This window comes from Hemicordylus capensis, chromosome 6, assembly GCF_027244095.1.
Source record: "Hemicordylus capensis ecotype Gifberg chromosome 6, rHemCap1.1.pri, whole genome shotgun sequence".
NCBI classification, from domain to species: domain Eukaryota; kingdom Metazoa; phylum Chordata; class Lepidosauria; order Squamata; family Cordylidae; genus Hemicordylus; species Hemicordylus capensis.
In genome coordinates this window covers 155,352,505-155,374,361 of record NC_069662.1, presented here as the reverse complement: position 1 = coordinate 155,374,361, position 21,857 = coordinate 155,352,505, and the positions used below count along the sequence as shown (strand labels likewise).

General features: G+C 43.3%; 2 long non-coding RNA genes across 2 annotated transcripts in view; one reads left to right on the top strand and one right to left on the bottom strand.

Annotated features, from left to right (window-relative positions):
• Positions 1-844: 844 nt before the first annotated feature.
• The window catches only part of LOC128330472 (uncharacterized), a 138,869-nt gene continuing 117,856 nt past the window's right edge, over positions 845-21,857 (top strand). Inside the window, exons 1-2 of the long non-coding RNA XR_008310113.1 lie at positions 845-950; positions 14,202-14,310. This is a non-coding gene — a long non-coding RNA (uncharacterized LOC128330472). The remainder of the gene's footprint in view (positions 951-14,201; positions 14,311-21,857) is intronic.
• On the bottom strand, positions 6,996-9,593 carry LOC128330473 (uncharacterized). Its single transcript, XR_008310114.1, has 3 exons — positions 9,496-9,593; positions 7,518-8,100; positions 6,996-7,370 (listed from the first exon to the last, which is right to left on the bottom strand). It is a non-coding gene; the product is annotated as an uncharacterized LOC128330473 (long non-coding RNA).

Below are 21,857 nucleotides of genomic sequence, written 5' to 3'. Positions count from 1 at the left end.
GTGTTCAGCATAACATGTGAATGAATGGACCTGTGTATACTGTACACTCGTTTGATGAATGTTAAACATAACAGGTGAATAGGCCTTACGTTGATGCAGGGTGTGGCTAGCTGGTGCATTCCTGTTTCCTCCCCTCATGCACTGCTGTCAACAGACAGAGCAGCAAAATGGAACATAGGAAGCTGCTGTATACTGAGTCAGACCATTGGTCCATCTAGCTCGGTATTGTCTACACAGACTGGCAGCAGCTTCTCCAAGGTTGCAGGCAGGAATCTCTCTTGGCCCTATCTTGGAAAAGCCAGAGAGGTAACTTGAAACCTGCACTTCCCAGAGTGGCTCCATCCCCTGAGGGGAATTGTCTTACAGTGCTCACATGTGGTCTCCCATTCAAATGCAACCAGGATGGACCCTGCTTAGCTAGAGGGACAAGTCATGCTTGCTACCACAAGACCAGCTCTCCTCTGGCTTAAAATGGCTCTCTTAAAAGAGCCTGGCTGTAGCTGCAACTTTCTGATATATTTTGGAAGACCCTTGTCTGAAATCTCAGAGAGTCCAAGGATAATCCTAATTTACATGGTTATTCCTAATGTTTACTGATAGATAATAGAAAGATAAAGATAGGACACATCTCTTACCCTGTTGTTCTAAATTCAGCACAAATCAGTGCTGTGCTAAATTCCATTAGGAGCAAACCATGACAACACATTTCCCCAATATCTTGCATATGAATTTCTCCTTCTGTGTAACTCTGGTGTGTGTATCCCTTTAAGCTATGAAAGAGTAACTCAGAGTTGCACATGCTCAGTGAATTCTTTGTTGGTTGGCTCTAATTTCTGGAGTTGGTGTTGAGAAGTGTGGATCATTTTGGAGGGATTTCAGAACAGTGTTTTGTTGTATACTCTTAAATCCAGCATAGAGAGAGGAGGACGTGTGTTGTTCCAAAATATCAGGTATAAAAAAGACATTGCATTTGCAAATTGTTGGGAAATTATTTGGAGGGGATTTTAGTTTGCTGCTTTGCTGCACACACACACACGTACAAGTATTTATTTATTTATGAAATTTGTACACCTCCCCAAACTTTCGTCTCTGGGTAGTTAACGATAGCAAAAAAAAAGTTTAAAACATTTACAAAAACTTAAAACAATTTAACAATTTAAAAATAAACCAGAAATTAAAACCTAAACATTTTTAGGAACCTGAGAAAGCTTGGGTGAAAAGATGGGTTTTGCAGATTTTTTTTTTGAAAATTGCCTTGTTTAAATGTTGTTATAAATACTAGTGCTTTAATTGCATATGGTTCCTCTTAAATGGTCTCTCTGCTTATTTCTCTGCTGACCCCTAGAGTGTGATGGACTCTGGGGGAAAACAAGAAAAATTCCTTGTAATGGCTTCCTTCTCAGTTTGTCTACCCAAGCAGCCAATCACTGGCTGCAGCCATATTGGAGGCACTCTCCCAAGGCCTCACTTACATAGCATTGCTCTGGAGTGGTGTTGCAAAGGCCCTGGGCTCTGGGGAAAATAAAATGGCACACTTCCCAGCCTCTCAGCACTGGAGGAAAACTTAAAAGGTTTGGAGAGGGGATGAGTAAGCCAGACATTAGTGGTGGACCATTCTAAAATGGTGAGTCCTTATTATTGGCACAGACAGTGAAATGCACACATGTGTCATCATTATGAAATGTTATTTACGTGTGTGGTTGACATTCTGCTCCCCTCTCCATATGGAAGTATTTCCCATGTAGGAAAAATGGGTGTTCTATATTTGGGCCTAAGGAGAGCTTGGCCTGGCTGCAAGTCTTTTAGCATGAGTTAAAAACTGTGTCTCTAGACCAGGCTGCTCAGCTTTGGCCCTCCTGCAGATGTTGGCCTACAACTCCCATAATCCCTGGTTATTGGCCACTTGGCTGGGGATTATGGGAGTTGTACCTTAAGGGGCGCGGCGGGGGAAATGCTTGACTATCAAGCAAGAGGTTGCCAGTTCGAATACCCCCGGTATACCTCTATTGGGCAGCAGCGATATAGGAAGATGCTGAAAGGCACCATCTCATACTGCATGGGAGGAGGCAATAGTAAACTCCTCCTGTATGCTACCAAAGAAAACCATAGGGCTCTGTGGGCGCCAGGAGTCAAAATCGACTTGATGGGACACTACCTTAATACAGAAACAGCTAGGGGCCAAAGTTGAACAAGCCTGCTCTGGACCATGCCTCATCATGCAAACATACACAGATATAGATATAGATGTTTATTTATTTATATCTGATTTCTATCTCTGTCTTCCAAAAATGGCTCAGGGCGGTTTACACAGAGAAATAACAAATAAATAAGATGGCTCCCTGTCCCCAAAGGGCTCACAGTCTAAAAAGAAACACAAGATAGACACCAGCAACAGTCACTGGAGGTCCTGTGCTGGGGGTGGAGAGGGCCAGTTACACTCCCCCTGCTAAATAAAGAGAATCACCATGTTAAAAGGTGCCTCTTTGCCAAGTTAGCAGAAATAGAGAGATTCCGTGCCCCCACCCCTGCAAAAATGATTTGCTGGCGATAGAAGCAATGTGAGAAGAGAACAAGCAACATGCAGAAGGTTCCAAGTTCCCTCCCTGGCTTCCCCAAGATAGGGCTGAGAGAGATTTCTGCCTGCAACCTTGGAGAAGCCACTGCCAGTCTGTGTAGATAGACCAATGGTCTGACTCAGTATATGGTGGCTTCCTGTGCTGAACTGGCCCCAATCGGGAGGAGCTAGAACAGAGTGTGTGTGTGTGTGTGTGTGTGTGAGAGAGAGAGAGAGAGAGAGAGAAAACGCTTGGATGGGAAACTGTAATTTGAGAGGAAGAGATCTGTGCCTCTCTGTGGGACATACACTCTCAAGAGCGATAAGTCTCACAGTTTCTTGGTTCCTGCTCGTATATTATTGTGCACTGACAGGAGAGAACAGGGCTTGTCGACTGACTGGCAGTATGAAGGAGAGACAAGCGCCATAATAATTGAGAACACTGGGAGACGGACAGGACTGCTGACAGGACTTGCAGGCCTGAGGTAGGCCTCTCCACATCGTGTGTAGAAGAACAGGCACTTAACATACATATATGTCACACACTGCCATATCAAGCTTTAAATACAAACCAGGCACCCAGGAATGTGAAGGACTGGAACAAAGAGAGGAAAAGGAAGCTGGAGGAATTAATCCTCCAATTTTTAAAAACAAACAAGGAAACAAACAAGGAATCATGGGAGAAGGTGCCCAGTCTTACAAATGTGTCCCAGACCCAGTGAAATCATAATCAGGAGTCGGACCCTGATTATCTCTGGCTGTAAGAAGATGGCCAGGTTCTGTTTTTTTAAATGCAGAGTGAAAGCAGGCAATATTATTCTGCCCTCCCCCCCGGAATATAATTTAGTATAGCGCCCCTTTGTCTCTTAATCCAGCACTGAGCCTATGGAAGGAAAGCAGAAACACAGGACTGTGATTATTCCCCTCCGCCATCTCTCCCTTCAGACTTGCTCCCTTTGAGTTGCAGCTGTGAGTGGGAGCAACTGGAAGCGTCACCGAAGCAGGAGTGGGCAAGCAACTCTAATTAAACACCACTAGGCTGGAGTGCCGGGTTTTGCTATTCATGCAGCTCTATGATGCATTTTCATTTCGCCTACAAAGAAATAAGGCGCACGCAGAAACAGAGGGAGAGAACATTGAAGGTTATGAACCAAGCCAATTAAAACCAAAGTGAGGAAATTCAGACATTTGAAAAACTAACAAGTACTTTTTCATTTTCAGACTGCTCTATGAGCTCTGACTAATTATGCTGGTCACGTTTTTTCCTGGGGTGGGGAAATACCATCTTAAAGGTAGGGCAGCTAAACATCTTCTTACGTGGTCCGTATCCCAGGACAACAGTCCCTCAGCTCCTGTACACTTCAGATATTGTTTGCATGTTCAAGGGGCAGATCAGAAGCTGGAGGAAAATGAGAGGCAGATGAACTAGAAGAAATTCAGGCGGGTCTTAATGTACCTTTTTCCTCATCATACAAGCAATAACAGTGTTTAAAAAGTCTCTAGTTCTAGTTGTGAGTGGAATGCATCATACCTGGAGAATCACAGATCCATGAATACTGCACAATTAGTTACAATTAGGGTGGCTCCGGAATCCTATCTGTGGGTGGGAGATAGGGTGATCCTAGGCCATGGTGGATAGGCTTGCTGTACTGTGTGTGCATAATAGTGCAAAAGAAGGAATTTCAGCAGGTGTGACTTTTGCACCCTTGCATGACAAGCTACATCTGGCAGAAATGCCTATTTTATACAACCCTTAAAGAAACAATATCTTAGCACTTCTTCAGCCTATTAAGAAAATATGTAGCTGTAGCCCTTTTATTCAACTAACATAAAGAAGTGCTTTGTTGATTTAGACCAAGGTCCATCTACTCCAGCCCCCTGGCCAACCAGATAGGGGTGTGCCCGAACTGCAGTTAAAGCACTGTTTGCTAAGCAGGGTCTACCCTGGTTGCATTTGAATGGGAGATCACATGTGAGCACTGTAAGATATTTTCCTTAGGGGATGGGGCCGCTCTGGGAAGAGCACCTGCCTGCTTGGATGCAGAAGGTTCCAAGTTCCTTCCTTGGCATCTCCAAAATAGGGCTGAGAGAGACTCCTGCCTGCAAACTTGCAGAAGCCGCTGCCAGTCTGTGTGGACAATACTGAGCTAGATGGACCAATGGTCTGACTCTGTTTATGGCAATTGCCTATGTTCCTGTGAGTGTGAGGGCTGCATGGGCTTGACTATGAGGCTTCCTCTTCAGCACAAGGACATAGGGAGCTGCCTTATTCTGAGTCAGGCCATTGGTCCATCTAGCTTGTTATTTCCCACACTGACTGGCAGCAGCTCTCCAAGGTTTCAAGCAGGATTCTCTAGAAAGTAGGACTGGGAGAGATGCCGGAAGGTTCCAGTTTGGCTCCCTGGAAATACCAGGAAGTGAAACTGGAACCTTCTCCATGCAAGCAGATGCTTTACTGAGAGATGGCCCCATCCAACTTACAGCAGGCAATGCTCAGATGTAGTCGCCCATCCATATGCAAATGAGATTGCACCCTGCTTAGTATAGGGATAGTTCATGCTTGCTTCTGCAAGACCAGCTGTCCTCCCCACTGTCTGCTGCCTGTAGAGTAGAGGGACCCCCCAGGGCACGAGGGGAACTGGGATTTGGATTTCTCCGTTGGGCACTTCCCCTGCATGCATTCATTTGAAGCTCTGAAGTGAGCCTCACACATGTATGGCTTTCTCTGTGCAATCAGGAATTCCAGAAAAGTTAGTCCAATCTAAGGAATCACATTGAATTTGGCAGAGCACTGAAGTGCTGTTTCCTAATGACCAGAAACCTTGCCCTTAGCTGAGTGTGGTTTCTGAGCTGTCATTAGAAACTTTTACAAGAAGTTTTCTTTGTTATGTCTTTGAGGAATAGAAATTTGCTTTTAAAATGTAAACGGAGATGGTTGTGTCCAGTGTTTCCTCTAACAGAAAATCCCAGATGTTGTCGACTACAGCTCCCAGCAGCCTCAGCCAAAGCCCACTGCAGCTAGGGATTCTGGGAGCTGTAGTCAACATCATCTGGGATTCCCTCTTACAGGGAACACTGGTTGGGTTGCCAGATTCTGCACTGGGTAGCTAAACTCCCAGGCGCATGGAATACGTGCAGTACCTGGGATTGGATACATTGAACAGCTCAAGTCATGTGCTTTTGTTCTCTGTGTTACTTACTTCTTTGCAGGGGCGTTATTAGGGGGTGGTCCATATGGCCCAAACCCCTAATGAATTGCTCAGAGTCCCGACTCTCACCAACCACCTTCCTCCTCCACAACCTCTTCCATAAAGGAGGTGCAGCAGTTGAAGCACCTGCACAGAGCAGGGGAGAGAGCTCCTAGTCCTACGTAGCCCTTTGCTGATTCCACCTTCTAGGGTGCTGTATTATAATATTACTTTAAAAACATTTGTGGGGGGTGGGGGCATTATTGAGTTTAATTCTTGAAAGGGGTCTGTGGGCCTGGGCCATGGATCTTCCAAGTACCTAGCAACGTCCCTGCTTCCATGTAATGGGCACACCATGCAAGGCTGACGTACGGTGCTGCTTTCTGTTTCTCACTGAATAAACTGTAGGACAGATTTCTTATCTCACTCCTTCTCTGCTTCTCCTCCCTGTTGGCAAAAGGTCCTGTAAAGTCTCCCCCAGCTCCTAATGTACATCTGTTGCACTCAGCCCAACATTGTAAATTATTCAGCAAATATTTTTCTTTTCAAATTTACCCTGCATATCAAAAGGATGTGTTTAACTGATAAAAGCCTAACAGCTCCTTTGGTGTCAATTATCAGCAATGTACAAAGTATTTTCCAAATTACTACACGAGCCATAATGCATCTAAGGGATGCCTCTAATCTCTCTGTGGTTGGAAATCCACTTTGAATTGAATTGCCTAAATATGGATTGACCAGGCTGATAGCTTGCTCCGTAAATGGTTTGCGTTTGGATTGCATGCACACTCACACCAAAATGTATGATCAAATGGGGGCCATATTGTGTTATTTTGTGCTGTTATGGTCTATTAGGTAAATATTACCTTCATTGTGGATTTGTTGTAGTTTGACTGTATACACACTTACCCGATAAGCCATATGGTTTTTCAGATAAACAAAATGTGTCTCTGGAAATTAGAAAGTGTTGAGGCCCCAAAGCTGAACTGATCTCTGTAAGCCATAATGGGCCCAAAGAAGCTATTGCTTCTATATTGGTCTAAAATATGTTATATACTGTATATTTTAAAACCTCAGCCCTGCATGGTTATGGATTTGCATAAAATACATGTTTTTGTAATGCATCACGTAGGCTTCACAACTCTTCTCTTCCGACGAATCGGACAGTCTGTATCATGTCAAGGGCGCAAAGAGTATTAAACTATCAGGAGAATGGTTTAATTATTTTTAATAGTTTCATCCCAGGCGCTCCTGAAATATGGTATGCTTCATCAGATTGTGCTGCACAATTCTGTGGATATATATTAGTCCTTGTTTTACAAAAGGATCAAGATCATATGCTTCAACTGCCCCTCTTTACCAGGAATATTTCCTGTTTTCTGGTCCTTGACCCAGCTAAACTGTTGTCCCTGTTTTTCACCTTCTGGGAATGCCTTCTTAAAATTTGTAGTGGGAGTTGCTAGAGTTCAAGGTTTAGCTCCTTCCTCAGGGAAGATGAATTTCTAAGTGGGTGGATGCATCTTGTCTCTAGTACGCATGGAGATCGATGCAGGCATGTGAACACTAAGGCCCCATGCCGTGCGCAGCCTAGCATCACACATCCTGCAGCTGCTGAGATATATTCTGAGCTGTTGATGAGACAATAGACTTTCAGTTTATTTTTCTAGCCTATCTTTACCAGGTCTTGACAATTTTTCTTTTGCTCTAAAAGCCACCCCAAATATTTAGGAGCCAGACTGCCCTCTGCTCCATGAATGGGTTTGCTTGCTGCTCACCCCAGCGATGCCCTCCATGTCATTGGGGCAGACTTGCGGCCTTGCTTGTCCGTGGTTTGTTATTCCTCCTGATTGTGTTCATCTGGCTTAGGCAGGCTATGGACACAACCTGAAAGGAGAGACACACCCCTTGGGACGTAGGAAGCTGCCTTATACCAAGTCGGATTATTGGTCCCTCTAGCTCAGTATTGTCTACACACCACACGGTGTAGACTAAACAGTATTGTGTGGCAGTATTGCAGGCAGGAGTCTCTCTCAGACTTATCTGGAGATTCCAGGGAGGGAACTTTGGACCTTCTTCATGCAAGCATGCAGCTGCCCATCCTCTAAGGGGAATATCTTACAGTGCTCACACGTGTAGTCTCCCATTCAAATGCAAACCAGGGTGGACCCTGCTTAGCAAAGGATACAATTCATACTTGCTACCACAAGACTGTATACTTTCTCCTTCTTTATTCAATTTATATGCTGAACATATACTGAGAGAAGCTGGATTGGAAGAAGATGAGCATGGTTTTAAAGTTGATGATCAGCTACGTTGATGACACCACTCTGATAGCTGTGGATGTGGATGATCTGCAAGCTGTAGTAATGAAAGTCAAGGAGCATAGTGAAAATCTAGGGAAAATAGCACCTAGGGCAAGCACTGAAATTGCGCTCCTGTAAACAGGGATGATGGGACTTGTAGTCAACAATATCTGGAAATCCCAAAGGAACACTGTACCATCTAGACATGGTTGTTGATCAAAACCTGAAAACAGGAGCCATCTCTGTTAAAGACTTAGAACAACAGTTATGTGAGGATTCCAAGTGTCACCAGGAGGGAGGAGGATACATTACTTTGCCACACTAGACAGAGGAATTTGCAACAGGAGCAGACAGCCAGGTTCTGCCAGGGCCAAAACCAGCCCCTGCTAGACTAAGAAATCATTGTAATTTGCCCCTTCCTGTCACAAGCACTGTACGTTCCTTTATTATTGACTCTAACTCTCAGACATCCCAGTCATGGATGGAAAATTCAGGGTCAATTTACAAGAGATACATTTTCTACATGGAAGTTTCTTCTGTGCAGGTGTTGTGCAAAAACCCATGTGTAGTGATCAATACATATGTATCTATTCCGCCAGGGGCATAGCAAGGTTGGAATGGGCCCAGAGACGAGATTTTAAAATGGGCCCCCAGCCCCTCAAAGTCCAGGGCCTCCACACACCCCAGACCCCCAAGGATTTAAGTCTGATATTTCAAAATAAGTACACTGCCTGGAAATACATTTCACTGAATACACACGTACACTTCACAATATATAGTTATATACATTGAGTACTATATATTTGTGCTACTTTTAATGTCTAGAACACACTAGAAACACTAATTATTAAAATGGGCCCCTCGCTGCAGATTAGCAAAGGAGACTTTTAACCATGCAGTGTGAGCCTATATATGTTTTCTCAGAATTCTGAACAAATTCAGTAAAGTTTGATTCCAGGAGGTTTTTCACATGGGGCTTTTAAAGCCCTTTAACACACATCTCCTCTGAAATGGAGGTGCTGCATTCACATGTTGGCCAGATTTACCCTGAAGTCCCTGCGAGTTATTGGGGAGCAGTTCACACACAAGAAAAATAAAATAAAATAAAAGCACAACACATGCTTCACAGTTCTCACTCAGACCTTCTGGGTTGCAAAACAACTTGAACATAAGTGCATTTATAAATGAATGAATGAATGAATGAATAAATGAATAAATAAATATAATATTGTATGTTCCAGAAGTTTTTGTAATTTTCTATCATGAAACAAGCCACTTATAGGCCTTTTAAGATAGTTTTTGTTTTTAAAACCGGCAAATTTTCCAATCTGTTTTAAATTAAATATTCAGAGAGTTGTCAGTCTCTGCCCCCATATCAAAGCCCTATGGCAAGCAGATCCCTATATATCCGGAGCGGCGGGGTAACCACAAAAAGGAATTCACACTCTACCTGGCAAAGGCTGGGCTGGCTGGCCTGGGCAGAGGGTCTGCTGCAGAGAACTGTGGTGGCCACTCTGGCTGCCTCCTTCCTGGCTTGCTTGGGGCTGGCCTACTCGAGTTCAGGCTTCAGGGAGGCCTGCAAGGAGGCCTCTCTGGAAGCCCCACCCACCTGCCAATCAGCTGAGAGGCGGGGAGAGAAGGAGCTGTGTCGCAGTTTGCAGACAGCTCTGATCCTAGGCTGGAGGGCAAGGCAAGCTGGAGGGCAAGTGGCTGAGGGGCCTTGGGGCTGGGCAGGTGGGCAATGGGGTGGGGGTGGCAGGCACTGGTGTGGGGGTGGCAGGCACTGGTGTGGTGCCCCCCCGGCACCTAGGGCACGTGCCGTGGCGGCCCCTCCCCAAGTTACGCCCATGTCTATAATGATGGGGAAAGTTGAAGACAAGAGAAGAAGATGACGACTAGCAGCAAGGTGGATGGACCCGATTACGATAGCAATGAAGGCACCACTGAGAAGTCTTAAAGGCCAAGTTGAAAACAGATCATCCTGGAGAGAATTTATCTACACCGACTTGATGACACTTAATCATCAATCAGTCAATCAGATTCATATGGTTTAAATAATATGGTGGGAAAGAGAAAAATGTATTACTATATTTTATTATTTATTATCATTATTATTATTATTATTTATTTATCAAATTTGTACACTGCCCCAAACTTTCATATCTGGGAGGTTAACAATGCATAAAACCAGTTAAAAACATATACAAACACTAAAAACAATTTAACAATTTAAAAATAAACCAGAGATTAAAACCTAAAAATTCAGGAAGCTGAGAAAGCTTGGGTGAAAAGATGGGTTTTCAAGTGTTTTTTGAAAATTGCCAGAATTTGGGAGGATCGTATCTCAGCAGGGAGCGTGTTCCACAATCTCGGGGCAGCGACTGAGAAGGCCCATCTCTGTATAGCCACCAAACGAGTTGGTGGTAACTGGACCCGGACCTCCTCAGATGACCTCAATGGGCGGTGGGGCTCATAGTGAAGAAGACGCTCTCTTAAATACCCAGGGCCTAAGCCATTTAGGGCTTTGTAAGTTATAACTAGCACTTTGTATTTCATCCGGTAACCTATTGGCAGCCAGTGTAGCTCCATCAGTAAAGGAGTAACATGGTCTCTCTGAGATGACCCAGAGACCAACCTGGCTGCTGCATTCTGAACCAGCTGAAGTTTCCAGACTACGTACAAAGGCAGCCCCACGTAGAGCGCATTACGGAAGTCAAGTCTGGAGGTTACCAAGAAATGTATCACTGTTTTTAGGTCATTGATCTTGAGAAACGGGAGCAGCTGGCGTATCAGCCGAAGCTGATAGAAAGCACCCCTGGCCACCACCTCAACCTGAGAAACCAGGGAGAGGTATGAATCCAGAAGTACTCCCAGACTGTGAACCTGTTCCTTTTGGGGAAGTGTGACCTCACCTAGAACAGGTAGATCGACATCGTCTCTAGAGTTCTGACCCCGCACAATAAGTACGTCCGTCTTATCTGGATTCAGCCTCAGTTTATTCTCCCTCATCCAGCCCATTACTGCTTCCAGGCAGGCATTTAGGGAGGATATGCCAGCTCCTGAAGAAGTAAATCTGGGTGTCATCATCAGCATACTGGTAACACCCAGCTCCAAATCCCCTTATGATCTATCCCAGTGGTTTCATGTAAATGTTAAAAAGCATTGGAGAGAGTATGGAGCCTTGAGGGACACCATACTTAAGCTCAGATTTCAAAGAGCAACAATCTCCAATCAATACCATCTAGAATCTATCCAAGAGGTAGCAGTGGAACCACTATAAAACAGTGCCTCCCACCCCCAACACCCTCAGATGTTCCAGGAGGTTACTATGGTCGATAGTATCGAAAGCCGTCAAGAGATCCAAAAGGACCAACAGAGTCACACTTCCTCTGTCAATTCCCAATTGGAGATCATCCATCAGGCCGACCAAGGCAGTCTCCACCCCATAGCCTGCCGGGAAGCCAGTTTGAAATGGGTCTAGATAATCAGTTTCCTCCAAGACCACCTGGAGCTGAGAGGCCACCAGCCTCTCAATTACCTTGCCTAGCCATGGGAGGTTGGAAACAGGCCTATAATTGCTCAACTCTGAGGGATCTAATGCAGGCTTCTTTAGAAGATGCATCGTGTCCTCCCTCAGAGAAGCATTTATGATTTCCACCAGGCCGTCTACAACAGCCTCCCTGCTAGGTAGAACAAGCCATGTGGGACAAGGGTCAAGAGAACAAGTGGTAGGCCTCACTGCTCCAAGCAGCTTGTCCACATCCTCAGGAGTCACAAACTGAAACGGATCCAGTTGAACCACATAAGAGAAGTTGTTGAACATCTCCAGTTCAGACATCAAATTAATTGTGGAGTCTCCATCTAAGTCGCCCCGAATCCGAGAGATTTTATCTGCGAAAAATTCTTTAAACACATCACAGTGTGTAACTGATGACTCCAAATTCTGGTTCAAGGGAGGGGGAGCAGATACTAGTCCCCTCACAACCCTGAACAACTCCGCTGGACATGAACTCGCAGAGGCAATATGGGCAGAAAAGAACCGCCTCTTTTCCGCATGTATTGCCTGAGCATAGATCTTTAAATGTCCTCTTATGTCACAGTCTGTTGGATTCCAGTTGAATCTTTTTCCACTTGCGCTCCAGTTGCCTACCTTGCCGCTTCAGCCCCTGTAGATCTTCCGTATACCAAGGGGCCAATTTTGAAGCAGGTTGGAGGCGACGCTTGGGAGCAATCGTGTCTACTGCCCTGGTGAGCAAGTTGTTCCAATTCTCAACCAGGGCATCAACAGGATCACCAGCAAAGCCAACATTGAATCCCTCCAAGCCTTCTTGGAATCTTATTGGATCCAATAACCTCTTCAGGCGGACCATTCTAATAGGCCCCTCGCCCCTGCGGAGGTGGGAAGTGGTTGTAAGTCCAAACTTAACCAGATGGTGGTCCGTCCATGACAATGGGGAAATCACAGGAGTCCCCACCCACGGAACACCACCCTGACTGGAGTAAAAGACCAAATCAAGCATGTGACCTGCATTATGCGTCAGTCCAGAGACCACTTGAGATAGGCCCATAGTTGTCATGGCTGCTTGCTATGAACTCCTGAGCTACCCTGGACAGATTAGTCCCGAAATGAACATTGAAGTCCCCCAGCACCAAAAGTCTGGGAGACTCCAACGTGAGTTCCGCAACCAAGTCCATGAGCTTAGTAAGGTATTCCGTTGGGCAGCGGGGCGATCGGTGCACCAACAGAAGTCCCCAAACTCAAGCACACATATTCAATATGGTCTGATACCCTAACAGGGACCCTGGTAAGGGAGATATCCTTATAGACCACAGCCACTCCACCTCCCCGCCCATGTCCCCTCACCTGCTCCTCTACAGAATATCCTGGAGGGAGAAGCTGGGACCAAACTGGACCAGCAACTGTATTAAAACTGTATTTTAATACAGTTGCAGAGGAGCAACAGCAGGGGAGGGGTCATGTCTTCATCTCTTGCTTGTGGGTTTCCCAGAGGCCTCTGGTTGGCCACTGTGTGAAACAGGAAGCTAAGCTAGAGAGGCCTTGGGCCTCTCTTAAGCATATCCCCATAGTCATGGATGAAAAGTTGGAGCATTCAAAGTTCTGTGCCAGTCTGAATTCAGTAACCTCTATACATTGTGCAAGTGAAATAAATCAGCATAATTAAGAAGAACAGCCTTGCTGGATTAGGCCCAAGGCCTATCTAGTCCACCATCCTTTTTCACACAGTGGCCCACCAGATGCCTCTGGGGAGCCCACAGGCAAGAGGTTAGGGCATGCCCTCTCTCCTGCTGTTGCTCCCCTAGGATTCTTAGGTGAAATCTTCTTCTGCTTTTGCAAGAGAATTTCACATGCCAAATTGGTCCGTATTGTTAAGGAAGGTAGCACCAAGCAGCACTGCTGTTATTAGGTCTTATTTTCCTCTAGAGTCTTTATCACCTTTTAGCACAAGAAAGGTAATATTGTTACCCATTCATTTAGATTGATTTCAGTGGGTTTGTGCACTGTACTTTATGTATTCATGCATTTTAGATATTTATAGCCTACTTTTCTATTTAAATAAAATTCCTAAAATGGTGACATGAACAATAAAGACAACAAGATGTGTGTTTACAAAACAAAACACAATATGTGTTTTAACAAAACACATAAAACAAAAACAAAAAACATAAAAGCAGCAATAATAATAATAATAATCTGAAAACACAGAGGCAGAATCAAAACTGACTTCCAGTAAAAGAGACGATTTTACTGGATCATACTCAGAGAAGATCTGTTCACTAATGAAATCCAGCTTAATAGCTTGAACCATTTTTTTAATCTGGTTCCTAAAATTTGGTAGTGTCGGTGCTGGGTGAGGCATTCCACAAGTAAAGCACCACCCTACAAAAGATCCATTCTATGGTCAACACCTTTCTCTGAAGCCAGGGGCAGTGGGGTGGGCACCTATAGAAGGGTCTCTGATGCAGATCTAATTCTTGCGCAGGCAAAGATGGCCATCCTTTGTGCTATGGTGTTGTTATTTATATACTTCTTTTCAATTTAAAAAAAGTTCTGAAAGCGATTTATATAGCAAAATAGAATAAACTCTCTCTCTCTCTCTCTCTCTCTCTCTCTCTCTCTCTCTCTCTCTCTCTCAGGGACTCACAATTAAAAGACACAACAGAGGACAGCCACTGGAAAAGATGCTGTATTGCAGCTTTCTTCATTGCAAGGCCTGGGAGCCTGTGGCATAGGGATGTGCATAAGGTAAGGTCCTGCTCTCCTCTTTCTTAAAGCTCCTGGGCTCCACTCCCAAATTGTGCTTGAACCACGGTTTGTGCACATCCTTACTATGGTGGCTCCTGCTATCCTTAAGCGTGGCACCTGACTAATTATTTATTAGGTCTGTGTGAAGCTTCAGCTGAAGTCACTCCACACAGCTTCCTGGCACTGCTCAAAAGCTGCTGTACTGTGCTGTGCTTTGCCGAGCCCTGGTGGGGGCCTTTAAAGAAAATGGAGCCCTCTCAAAACCCAGCACCATCTTGGAAGGCATGCATGTTGCACTGAGAAGTGTAGTCCTTCCCAGCGCTTTCCCAATATAATTCTATGCAGAAAGTGCCAGGAAGGACTACACTTCCCAGTGTTCCGTGTGTACTTTCCAAGATGGCACTGGGGCTCAAGAGGGCTCCATTTATCTTAAAGGGCCACACTAGCCTGGACAAAACAGCACTGTGCGAAGGTCGCTCACACTATGGCTTTCACACTGAAAGTTTTTTGCCAAAGTGCCCTCTATTTGAAAAATAGTGAAGATCACTGCTATATGGGGATGAACTGGAATAATTACTATTCCCCTGTTAAATATAAGATAATTGCCCTTTAAAAGATGCCTCTTTACCCGGGGATTACATGAGGGTTGGTGTTCATTGGGAAAATTTAAGCTCTTTCTCTTATGTTATATCCTAAGTGAGATTTAAAAAAAAAAATACAAAAAATTAAAGACAAACTAATCTGGAAGCCTGGAATAGAAAATCGAAAAGGAGATTGATTGGCCTTCCTGAAGGATGTAGAAGGCAAAAACATGACTTTTTTCTGCTTTCTATGATCAAGAAGCTTTTCTCCCCAGATATTTTTTTTTAAGTTTGAGATCGAAAACACACACACAAGTTCATAACCCAGGGCCTTGCAGGAAAATCATAATTAAAGTTTTTAGATTTAGAAGTGAAGAAAAATGATTCCAGTTAAGTAAGAAAAACAAGGTCTCTAATATAAGGAAAGCAAATTCATATTTTCTTAAAGTGTGAAACTACACTATTATGTCCTTGCAAGATTATGAGGGCAATTTAAAAATAACATTACTTTTTCTGTTTAACATTTATATAATGCCTGGAGTGTTGCACTGAAGAACTTGCTCAATATTTCTAATGAATGTTTAAAAAAAGAATTGGTTTGGTTTGAATGCTAGAAGACAGATAGCTGATCATTTTTTATTTTGATGTTTAATAGTATTAATTTGTTAGCTGCCTTGAATACTTGCTTTGGTCGAAAATCAGGATATACAGTTATCCTATAGATAAGTATGTTGCTAAGAACGTCAGGATCTGTTGCTTCAAAATAAGTGGTAGATTCTCTTATGGAGAGATCATAAACATAAGAAGAGCACTGCTGGATTAGGCCAAGGCCTATTTAGTCCAACATCTTGTTTGCCTCAATTATTTATTTATTTATTTATTTACACAGTCAGACAGGTGTTATTGACTGGTTTGTTTTATCCAGACATCGAGTCCTTCCCAAGGACCTGGGATGGCTGAATTTTATTGTCAGTGTTGTTGCTGCTGTTATAGATATCGTCGCAGAATATAGGCTGTCCCCAGTAAAGTTGCTTTTTGTAATTGGCTGATGGTGATTTCTGTGGCCCCTATGGTGTTGAGATGCTCTTCAAGGTCTTTTGGAACTGCACCCAGGGCGCCAGTTACCACTGGGATTACTTTGGTCTTTTTCTGCCACAGCCTTTCAATTTCAATTTGTAGATCTTTGTATTTTGTCATTTTTTTCTATTTCTTTTTCTTCTATTCTGCTATCACCTGGTATTGCTATGTCGATTATTTTGACTTGTTTTTTTTTTCTTCTCAACTACAGTTATATCTGGTGTATTATGTGGCAGATGTTTGTCTGTTTGTAGTCGGAAGTCCCATAATATTTTTACATCTTCATTTTCTTCAACTTTTTCAATTTTATGGTCCCACCAATCTTTGGCTACAGGTAGCTTGTATTTTTTGCAGATGTTCCAGTGTATCATCCCTGCTACCTTGTCATGCCTTTGTTTGTAGTCAGTCTGTGCGATCTTTTTACAACAGCTGATTAGGTGGTCCACTGTTTCATCTGCTTCTTTACAAAGGTGGCACTTACTGTTTGTTGTTGATTTTTCTACTTCTTCTTCTTCTTCTTCTTCTTCTTATTATTATTATTAATTATTACATTTATATCCCACTCTTCCTCCAAGGAGCCCAGAGAGGTGTACTACATACTTGAGTTTTTCCTCACAACAACCCTGTGAAGTAGGTTAGGCTGAGAGAGAATTGACTTGCCCAGAGTCACCCAACTAGTATCATGGCTGAATGGGGATTTGAACTTGCGTCTCCCTGGTCCTAGTCCAGCACTCTAACCACTAAACCACACTGGCTCTCTTTACCCCGCTCTGGGAAGACAACAAGCTTGTATTGTATTGTTTTTATGTATGTTTTTAATATGTTTTTATATTTTTAGCTTTATGTTTTTATTGTCTTTTAATTGTATGTTTTTAACTTTTGTAAACCGCCTTGGGGTTGTCTTTTAACGAAAGGCGGTATAGAAATGCAACAATAACTAACTAAATAAATAAAGCAGGAGATGAAGGTATTCCCACAATTGTTCCCCTACAACTGGTACTGAGGGGCATATAGCCATCAAGACTAGTAGTCTAGTGGCTATTGCAACATCTTGTGGCAGCGAGTTCCATAGTTTGATTACATGCTTTATAAAGAAGCACCTCAGCCTGTCTTCCTAAATCTCCTGCCTGTCAATTCCATTGGATGGTGGATCATTACTGAATGATAAGTTTACACAAGTGCCTTTGGTGAAGGACTCTGTTAAAGTCCTTTTGAAAATGTAAGTGTGCAAGAATGGACCCACAACAGAATGTTGCAGTATATCCCTGTTGTACAAGTGTTACATGGGTCTGTTGACTGAGCACTGTGAAAAACCAGTTAGTAACAAAGACAAGAGTGCCTGCTCTAACTTGGAGAGCCAGCGTGGTGTAGTGGTTAGAGTGCTGGACTAGGACCAGGGAGACCTGAGTTCAAATCCCCATTCAGCCATGAAACTAGCTGGGTGACTCTGGGCCAGTCACTTCTCTCTCAGCCTAACCTACTTCACAGGGTTGTTGTGAACAAAGAAACTCAAGTATGTAGTACACTGCTCTGGGCTCCTTGGAGGAAGACCGGGATATAAATCTAATAATAATAATTATTAATAATAATAACAACTTGGGTCTGTCTTCATCATGGGAATGAGAGAAGGTACAGAAGTTTGTGAGGTTGAAATTTTCTTGGTAAGCTATGTACATAATAAAGTACAAAATATTAACATGTGCAGCTGCCTTACAGTGAGCCAGACTATTTAAAGTTCAGTAAATCAGGAGTGCTTGCTTCTCTGCTTCACAGCAGGAGAACTAGTGTAGCCTTTTCAAGGGAAGGGGTCATAGCTCATTGGTAGAGCATCTGCTTGCAATCTCTGGCATTTCCAGGTAACGCTGGGAAAGATTCCTGCCTGAAACCATGGAAAAGCCAGTCAATGTAGACAATGCTGAGCTAGATTAACCAGTGGTCTGATTCAGTATATAAGGCACTTCCTGTCTTCAAAATGGGAAATAACACAAAGCTGCCCCTTTCTCCTAAGCAATGCACCATCGTTTTCAGAAACCTTTCTCATACTTTTCATTTGAAGGACATGCACTTATTGTTGGGGGGCGGGGTAGGAAATTAAAAATAATTCTTTGTGGAGCTGGGCAGGCTAGGCAGGTGTGGATGGATGGAGGGTTTAGCTGCCTCTGTTGAGAGGAAACAATGGATAGTCATGTTAATAAAGAGAAACTCTCCTGCTTCTGAATACAGTACAGAAGTATCTTGGCATATATCCTGTTCTTAGGTTCAGCTCATGTTCTTGATACACAGTTATAATTTATGTTCACCAAACAAAAGCACTCAAGAAGACATTATTAACACTTCTTTTTCAGTTGCCACTGAAGTTCCAGGGAGTACTCATCTTAGGGGGATTTTAATTAGGCAACAGACTGTTTAATTAACAGGAATTTCCTTTTCTTCCTTTCTGCTTTCCAAAAAGTATAAGAAAAGATGCTTTAAATCTAACAAAATTGCAATTTATAGATGTGTTGCAAGAGTTCCACCAGAGAGAAAAGAATTACATTTTTAGTACATAAATGAGAACTCCTATGTGAGAATTCCCTTTATTAAGATAGAGCATGAATACCTCTCCATGATCAAGAGGATTTAAAAACAGTAATATAATGATCTGTATCCATGTTCCTACATAGACAAAAGAGTGGAAACAGCATCCATCCAATCATTCCTCCCTTGTATATTAAATAACGGGTGAACCCCATCAGTTTTGATCCAGAACTAATTGGGGCCTACTAGACTGATTTGTTTCTAGATGTCATCAACCCACATCAGTGCTTGAGGCTTCGGCCCAGATCTAGTGTGTGTGTGTGTGTGTGTGTGTGTGTGTGTGTGAAGACACTTTCTAGGCCCTTTCAGGGATCCAATAATTAACACACAGCCCCAGGTGACATCCACCAAATCTGTGTGAGTGGACTTGAGATTTTGCCTTTGGAATGGTTGTTTCATTGATTTTCTTGGGCTTTTATCACTGGACCCTGTCCCAATACAATACCATACCTTAAAAAAAATTCAGGGCTGGCAGTCCTATGACATCAGCATGCTTCACCTCATGACATCATTAGGCCTTGATGCAGAAATCTCAGTTTTTCAGTGGCAAAAAATGCTAGTTGCATGCTTAGTGGTACAGTACTCTGAATATATCCTGAAAGTGATACTCTACACGGGTTCCCAACCCAGGGTACTTACCCCTAGTAGGTGTATTTCAAGGGTTCCCTGTGGGTACTCAGGGCCTCCGACCTCCTCATGTTGCAACAACAGTATTTGTTCCTAATCTGAGGATCACCGGTTTAAAGCCGACATGTCCTCAACCATGTGTCTGCAGGAGAAGGGTTGGGAGGAGAGTGAAGACCCTCTTCTGCCTCTGATTGACTGACTATGCTCAGCCTACCCCCTCCCCTCTGCCTGAGAGCTTTAACGCCTTATCAAAGACTACACATATTGCCGCAGGCACTTTCATCCACAAACAGGAGTGTGTGAAACAAATTGTCTCCAGGAGGGGGAGGAAGGACAGACAAGCTCAGCAGCCAATGAAATGCTTTTCTAAAAGTGGTTCACACATAGGGTTGCGATATTCTGGCTTTGCAAGTCTAGGTGCCTAATTTGCATATTATATAAATTCGCATTAAAATAATTTCTGAGCAGAATAGTGACTGCACGTTTTGCTCCATAACTCCGCTTCTACAAGGGCTAGAGCTTAGCTTTAGCTAAGATAGCAAGCAAGCAAGCAAGCTGAAATCTGGGAGAATCTGGGTGGGCTAAGCAAGCTGGGTGAGATGCTTAAAATTCAGGTGAAACCCGGAATTTTAGGGGGACATGGCAACTCTTTTTACATTCAAACATAATAAAAAAATAGTTACTCATGAGTACTCCATTGAAATAAATAGGATTTGTGAAAACGATGTTGTTTCTCTCTCTGGGATTACCTTAGCTGAAGGTTTAGTGACAGAAGGGATTTGATTGATTGATTGATTGATTAAGTGCCATCAAGTCTGTGTCAAGACTTAGCAACCACATAGACAGAGTCTCTCCAGGATGATCTGTCTTCAGCTTGGCCTTTAAGGTCTCTCAGTGGTGCATTCATTGTTGTCGTAATAGAGTCCATCCACCTTGCTGCTGGTTGTCCTCCTCTTCTCTGTCCTTCAACTTTCCTCAGCATTATGGACTTCTCACGGGAGCCGGGTCTTTGAATAATGTGTCCGAAGTATGATAGTTTGAGCCAGGTCATTTGTGCCTCGAGTGAAAATTCTGGATTGATTTGTTCTATGATCCATTTGTTTGTTTTCCTGGCTGTCCATGATATCCTCAAAAGTATTCTCCAGCACCAAAGTTCAAAAGCGTCAATGCTTTTTCTATCTTGCTTCTTTAAAGTCCAGCTTTCGTATCCATAGAGTGTCACGGGGAAAACAATTGTCTGAACAATTCTAATCTTTGTAAGTGTAGACACATCACGGCATCTACATATCCTTTCCAAGGCCTTCATTGCAACCTTACCAAGTGCTAGTCTGCGGTGCATTTCGTGACTGCTGGATCCCTTACTGTTGATGGTCGATCCTAAAAGGCAGAAGCTATCCACCACTTCAGTTTCTTCATTGTCAATTCTGAGGCTGGTTGCTGTACCCGTTGTCATTAGTTTAGTCTTCTTTACATTTAGTTGTAGTCTCATTTTTTCACTGTGCTCCTTGACTTTCACTACTACAGCCTGCAGATTATCCACATCCTCAGCTATCAGAGTGGTGTCATCAGCGTAGTGCAGGTTATTGATGTTTCTTCCTCCAGCTTTAAAACCACTCTCATCTTCTTCCAATTGATCTTATCTCCGTATATGTTCAGCTTATAAATTGCATAAAGAAGGAAAAAGTATACAGCCTTGTCTTACTCCTTTGCCGATCTGGAACCAGTATGTTTCACCATGTTCTGTCTGGACTGTGGCTTCCAGTCCTGTGTATAGGTTTCTCATGAGAACAATGAGATGTTCTGGGACGCTCATTTTCCTAAGGATATTCCACAACTTGACATGGTTGATGCAATCAAAGGCTTTTCTGTAGTCAATAAAGCACATATTGACTTCTTTCTGGTATTCTTTGGCTTTCTCAATTATCCAACATGCATCAGCAGTGATGTCTATTGTTCCTCTGCCTTTTCTGAAACCAGCTTGAACATTCGGCATTTCCCTTTCCATGTAGGGCTCTAATCTGCGTTGAATGATCCTGAGTATTATTTTGCTAGCTTGGGAGACAGAAGGGACACACTTGTTTAAATTAAAAAACAAGAACTTAGGAACCCTTGATCTAAAACATACACGCAACAATAGGTTGAAAAGTGCTGGTTTAAATTATATTGGGGATGTCCAATGTCAGAGGGTAGGAAATAAGAGGGAGTGCACAGGCTAGTGGATTTTGGGTCCTGTTCACAGCCCAGCAAACCATTGTTTGTTGGGGTGTCTATCTGTCTCATCGTCTCAGCAAGAAAGACCAGTATTATTGCCTCCATTATGACAGAATATATGAGCAGGGTCTGAGACTGAGCTGGTGACTTGTAAGAACACCGATTGATTCTATAGCTCTGTTAAGATATCTAGGGATTTCTAGCTCACAGTTTATGGTCTTCACCATTCATTTAAAAATAAGAAAGAAGCCCTTTGCTACAGGGGGCTGCAAAAGTCAAAGCCTTTATGTATGCTTTATGCATTTTTTTGTTCACTAGGTATGTTTGCCACTCTCCTTTGTCTATCCCCACTATGTTGATAGTGCTCAGCTGGGCACTTCCTTTTCGTATCCCCCCTCCACCTCATTTCAAAGGTGTCTTTTGTACACATAGGGGTAAATTAATTTCTGTGACACACATTGCTGAAATGTAAAC